At 35.1% G+C, this 7,119-nt stretch overlaps 1 long non-coding RNA gene across 1 annotated transcript; it reads right to left on the reverse strand.

Moving 5' to 3' along the window:
* Positions 1–409: 409 nt before the first annotated feature.
* On the reverse strand, positions 410–5,969 carry LOC120308164. Its single transcript, XR_005556771.1, has 2 exons — positions 4,557–5,969; positions 410–1,148 (listed from the first exon to the last, which is right to left on the reverse strand). It is a non-coding gene; the product is annotated as an uncharacterized LOC120308164 (long non-coding RNA).
* Between the last annotated feature and the right edge of the window lie 1,150 nt (positions 5,970–7,119).

Genomic DNA, 7,119 nt, shown 5'->3' on the forward strand with positions numbered 1-7,119 from the left:
TGCCACTTCTCCACTCCTAATCCTTATTTTTAGCTTGTTTTAATTTTTGCAATTTTAATTCATTTTTATATTTATAATTGTTGAATGTTTGTTTTATCTTAACTATGAGATAGGTAGCAAGTAAATTTGATAAATAAACAAAAATTTAAAAAACTGATCCATCATCTAAAATTTCTTTTCATCAAATTGAAAATCAACATCTAAAAGTCATATGAAGCCTCCAAGTGTTATGCAAATTTCTTAGGTCAGTAATAATAATGCTGGATTAAAAGATACATTTTCTATCCAGAAGTGAAAACAGATGCTGGGTAAAATATGACCTGAAAGGAACAGAGGGGAAATGTAACATGAACATCCACAATGAGAATTCAATTCAAGCTGAAAAAATAATTTAGATTTACACATTGCCTTTACCTTTGGTTAGTTTTAGTTATGCTTTATTAAGCAAATATAAAGTTATAAACTATCATTTAACAAACAACAGCTGAATTTTTATTTTGAGCTAACCCAACATGGTTTGCTAAATACATGAATTACTTAGATGGGATGCAACTTTACAAAGAATTATATTTTATTATTGAAATAATGTGATGTCTACAATTATTTCAATTCAGAAAAAAGTCATATATAGTTACCTAATTATTAAAATTTGTAACTACCAAAATTAATCACTAACCACATAGAAATGCTGTGGGATATGGGATACATTCTGAATTCTACTGAGTCTTTCACTATTTATCTTAAATAACACAATGAAGAATTTCAAAAAATTTGTATCTCAAAAAAATGACAAAGATTATACTGCACATAATTCTAATGCTTTTATATTGTGTGTGTGTGTGTGTATGACAAAGAAATAAAAAAAATCATGATTTCTTAATCATAAATATTATCAAGAGTCATTTAAACAATTCCTCAGAGTAAGATACATTTTAATTTCCAATGTCTTTTATTGGGAATGTTCTATAATTTTTACAATGAGACACATTAATCACTTGGATACTACTTAACACATTTAAAAGAGGAATGACATTTAATTTTTTGAAAACATGTTTCAAAGAGGAATGATATTTCTATTTTTTGGAATTTTTCTGTTCCATGTTTATCTCTTGAGAGGGATGTTTTCCTTCAGCTTCATTTTCATCCTCCTGTAAAACAAAACATTGAAATATTTTATGTGATTTTAAGACAACTGAGCATGTCTCCTAGTCCTTGTGCATGCAGTATACTATCCCTGAATAACTATATATTTTTCATCTTTGTAATCCCAAAGCTACCTGTAATAATAAAATTACCTTAAAAAAATACAACAACATCAATAAAAAAGACAAAACCAAGATAAAAAAAACATACATTAATTACAGAAAAAAATCACAAAAATCCTACTAAAATGAAGATAACATAGTTTAGGTGTTTCCCTTCATGAAAAATGTAACTGACACTGCCAAGAAACTTGCAACAAGATGTTACTATCCAGGGTAAATTCTAATGCACTGAATGAGTTAACAATTTATCAGGGCCTGCAAAGGAACACCATTCAATTCTAAGAAGTTCACTACTCAAAGAGCATGAAAAATATTCCTAGCTGCAAGCACTAAGTGTTCTTAAGAAAATCAGATATGTGCTGGAGAAGAGTCACGTGAGTGCCTGGTTAATTTGTTTATGGATTATTTCAGTTCCTTATTACAGAGAGTAGTTTGATAGTTTACTCCACCTTGTTCCAAACAATGTGATGGCTACTGTTGGTGCACATCAAATGAAGTGAATTCATCACCTGAAATCTACAGGAGCAGGAGGAGACTGTAATGGCATCATCAAGTTGTGTATCTATTGATCATAACACATGTACTAATTCTTGTTCAATTTTTGTTCAATAGTAGCTCTAAATCCATTCTTTTTAGAATTAACATTTTATGCAAGAACAATGAATATTATTTTACAGTAAAATTTCTGTAAGTTTCCTTTTAACTCTATCCACTCATGCTTATCTTAAGATGTCTGCCACGCTTGAAAGCCACTAAATTTCTCTTTTCTATCATTCTGATTCAAGAAATATATGAAGACTATAACATTGGCCTAAATTATAGGGTAAAAAGCAAATACACAGACATACATGAAGAGCAAATCTAACAGAAAAGCTTCAGGCCTCCTCAGATATCAGCCATTTTGAGTAAGTACTTTGCCCTGGGTAGCCTTTGGCTCTCAAAGTTGATTGACATCTGCTCTGGGCTATTTAATTGCTCATTCTTGCCCTCCTCATGTTAATATAAATTAATAAAATGAATCAATGAAACTAAATGAAATTTTGCAGAATACTCCACATCACATCTAATCTATTTAGGTCTCCCCCAATCTGCTGAAGTTCTTAAATTCTTCTCAAGTGTTCTCATTTCCTGTATGTCAATTATACTGAGTTGAACTGTTGTGGAACTAGAATGGAGACATGGTTGAGAAGACTAGAAGAGTTCAAAGAGTACTAACAGAAAAATTTGGGAGAAGAATAAATTAAAAATATGATAGATAAAGAGAAAAATGAGTTACGGTAGGTTAGAGAACCAGACATTTAGCCACCACTCTGTAACAAATGAATATTTCTTTAGGCTATAATGATAAAGTATTGGTGGCTGAGTTAGATTTAGTTTAACATATTTTGCCCTCATGAAAGTAGGATATAGAAAACTTAGAAGTGAGAGTACAAAGTGGGAGAAATAGCTAATAGCTTCTACATGTGGATTCCTGTAATGTTACATTTTGTTTTTCAAAGATGAAGAAACCTAACAAGGAAATTCTTTAGTAAACAATTCAGCCTTCTATTTTTCCAAGTATCAAGCAGTGTCTAGGTGTCAAACAACTGGTTCTTTGAAGATCCAGGGGCAAGGAACACATCAGTAGATAAGGTGATCTCAAGCTTTACTAATAATTTTAGCAAGAGATGTAAACAGAAGCATAAAGGCCTAATATTCCAAGCAAAATGCTCTCACTTGAGCTGTTGGGAGCCCCTGTGGCAACAGCAAAGAAATGTCAAAAGTCAGGTCTTGCACAGCACTGAGTGCTCAATCCTATCCTGAACTTCAAAGGCTTCTAGGGTTTTCAGTAAAATATAATGGCAAAGTTTCTACCCCTGCTGCCATTGTAATTAAACTAAAGGAGCTGACCTTGACTAGATAATTATGGAATAGGAATGACAGTTCTGAGAACTTTACTGAAACCAGTGTTAAACTGAAGAAACCTGAGGATTTTTAGAACTGTGTGAAGATTCATCCCTGACCTTTTCAAGCAAGAGTCAGAAAGCTGGTTACACATAACTCAAAATGAACCCTAAACTTCTATAGTTTTCTTAAAGAAAGTGAAATAAAAAATATCACTAAATTCCTTGAAATATAATGTATTCCGCAGTGTCTTTCTTCCTTCTTTCCTTCCTTCCTCCCTCCCTCCCTTCCTCCCTCCCTCATCTTGTCAACTCCTGGTGACCACCTAGACAACATTTTCAGAAGCGGTTTGTCACTGTCTTCTTCTTTGGGTTGATAGAGAAGGATTGTCCCAAAGTTAATCATTTGTGTCTAAGACAAGATTAGAATTTAGATTCCTGGTTTGTAGCCCAGTCATTTAAATCACTATGCCAAGCTGGTTCTCATTTCTTCAATGGATTTCATTCATTCATTCATTCATTCATTCATTCATTCATTCATTCATTCATTCATTCATTCAAGCAGATTATATCCAGCAAATAAAATACAAATCAAAAATAGCCACAGTAAACTAAACATAATTTTAAGCTTAGTCAGCCAACTTTCACTTGGAAGCTACTTTTAGTTAGGTGATACTGTCTTCATCAAAGCTTTTTTTAAAAGAAATGCATTGTTTTTACTTTATTCCAGAATGATATAGGGAAAAGGCTATTCAAATGTGAAAAGACTGTGACAAAAAAAACCTTGCTTCTCTCTCTCTCTCTCTCACACACACACACACAATATGCCACTCAGCAGAATATATTGAATAGACTGATTCCCCCTGAAAAAGAAGGTACCAAAGGTAATGGGGACTCAAGATTTTAGGAGAACTGAACAACCCATGACATCACATCATCCTTTGAAAGATATTTCTTCACCCAAATAGATAAACAGAATAACTATAGGCAGGCACTGGAAGTGACAACCACATTTTGCCAGCTTCCCCACTGAAGTTATTTAGGGAAGCTGGCAGGGACTGTCAGACATCATCTGTCCTTAGCTGATCTGCAGAAGTGCTTGCCATTTTGCTTAGGGAAGATAGGGTAACTCTATAACATTAAGATCTCTATCATCTTGTTTGATGTCCTTCAAATTCCTCCCACTTCTGAAGATTGTTCCCTGTATCCATATGTATCATCACCAAACTTTGTATGCTCATTTAATGGCTCTGTACCATTTTTCTAACACACTGAGTTTCCGCTGTAATATGGACCATGGATCATGCACTTCAATGCCAATTTATGTAACTCTGGATCTTCATTTAGATTTTGTAATTTGGCTTGCATAAATGTATCATATTCTTGTGCGCTTGACTTGGATACTTACATCAAAACATAGCAATCAGTGCAAATGAGATAGATCTCTCTTTTGGTATCCCGCACTCAGCATGTAAGCAAAGAGGCGATGTGTTCCAGTGAGGCATTTCATGAACAATTTTTTCTTCAATTTGAATATCATTGTGGTTAAATTTAGCTGATCATTTGTCTGCTAATTAAAAAAAGATGCTGTCATATTTCTGGCTAGTTTGAATCATAATGAAAAATAAAGCATTACGTAGATATAGTACATAATGAAATCTTGTTATATATCTTGATTCACCAAGAAATGTTGAAAAGAGGATGATGCACCTTCCAAGGATCCTAAAATCAGTCACACTATTCAATGTATCAGTAAAGGCTTTGTCCGCTGTTGATCTCAAGGTTACTTGATTCATTTAGATGTAACTCAGCTTTTCATATTTAATCTTAGCAGCCATATTAACCATATTTTGTTGGAATAGATGTTCTCCTCTTAGAAGATTAAGCTCATTCTCATGGTTCATTATTCAATATGCATAATAACACATTGCCATTATTTTCTTGTTGTCATACTAGCCATCATCTCCAAGATGAAAGCTGTCATAGCAGCAATGGAATTTTAAAATTATTCGCAAACTATCTCCTCGTCTAGCAACAATTCTGATTTAGTTTCAATGTTGTTTGGTATAATGATGATTGCCAATTTGTGCATTAAATCTCTCATGTTCAAATGCTGATTTCTGGTCAGGATCAATGACAGTGGAAGCCTCTGGCATGTCTCAAATTTGTTCTTTTGCAAGTCGAAGGGACACAATGTACAGCATCTTCAATAATTCAACAATCTCATTCCATCATTGTGGAATATACCAATTTTCAATTTACTCTGTTTTGAGTATCATTGAATACATTGAAATAAATCTGTTTTGCTGGTTGGAGCTTGGCATTAAATGTCCAATGTAATGATGAATTTGCCCTTGAGTAATCTCAGAAGGATTCCATCCATTCTTCATTGAAAGAACTTCTTTGACACCAAAAGAGGCAGTTGTATAGTCTAATGTTCTTCCTGAATTTGTTTGCAATACATCATTGCTGTATCAATGAAGAAGTTCATAAGGTAGAGGTTTCAAATGGCCTATCATGACCTTTCCCTTCATACAGTAAAAATTGGTGGTTTCTCCAGGGAATAAGAATGCATGACAGTGAGGGGAGACTTTGGTCCTGGCACCAACATCAGCAGAAATATTACATCATGCAAGCCATGCATTTTACTTTACTTCTTTCTCTATTGAGGTTTTGTTGTTAAAGGTGGGTATTGTTGTGTTCCCCCTTTATGGATTACTGCCTTGTTGTGGCGAAGGGGCTTGTGTAACTCAATGAAGCGATAAGCTATGCCGTGCAGGGCCACCCAAGACGGACAGGTCATAGCAGAGAGTTCTGACAAAATGTGATCCACTGGAGAAGGAAATGGCAAACCACTCCAATATCTTTGCCATGAAAACCCCATGGACAGTACTAAAAGGCAAAAAGATATGACGCTGGAAGATGAGCCTCTCAGGTCGGAAGGTGTCCAATATGCTAGTGGGGAAGAGCAGAGGGCTAGTAGCAGTAGCACCAGAAAGAATGAAGCGACTGGGCCAAAGCCGAAAGGACGCTCAGCTGTGGATATATCTGGTGAAAGGAAAGTCTGATGCTGTAAAGATTTTTCTCCATAGGAACCTGGAATGTAAGATCCATGAATCAAGGCAAGCCAGACATAGTCAAAAAAGAGATGACAAGACTGAACATCGACATCTTAGGAATCAGCGAACTAAAATGGACAGGAATGGGTGAATTTAACTCAGATGACCATTAGGTATACTACTGTGGGCAAGAATCCCTCAGAAGAAATGGAGTAGCCTTCATAGTCAATAAAAGAATAGGAAAAGCAATACTGGAATACAATCCCCAAAATGACAGAATGATCTCAATTCGAATTCAAGGAAAACCATTCAATATCACAATAGTCCAAATCTATGCCCCAACCACTGGTGCTGAAGAGGATGAAATTGACTGGTTCTATGAAGCCCTACAGCACCTTACAGAATTAACACCAAAAAATGATGTCCTTATCATCATGGGGGATTGGAATGCTAAGGTAGGAAGCCAAAAGATAACCGGATTAACAGGCAAGTTTGGCCTTGGAGTACAAAATGAAGCAGGGCACAGGCTAATAGAATTTTGTCAAGAGAATACGATGGTCATAACAAACACTCTTTTCCAACAACTCAAGAGACGGCTCTACACATGGACATCACCAGACGGTCAACATAGAAATCAGATTGACTATGTACTCTGCAGCCAAAGATGGAGAAGCTCTATACAGTCAGTAAAAACAAGACCAGGATCTGACTGTGGCTCAGATCATGAGCTTCTCGTTGCAAAATTTAGGCTTAAATTGAAAAAAGTAGGGAAAAGCACTAGGCCACTCATGTATGAACTAAATCATATTCCTGATGAATATACAGTAGAGGTGACAAATAGATTTAAGGAACTGGATCTGATAGACAGAGTGCCTGAAGAACTATGGATGGAAGTTCGCAACATTGTACAAG

Source organism: Crotalus tigris, unplaced genomic scaffold (assembly GCF_016545835.1).
Source record: "Crotalus tigris isolate CLP2741 ecotype Arizona unplaced genomic scaffold, ASM1654583v1 scf7180000017873.753527, whole genome shotgun sequence".
Lineage (NCBI taxonomy): Eukaryota > Metazoa > Chordata > Lepidosauria > Squamata > Viperidae > Crotalus > Crotalus tigris.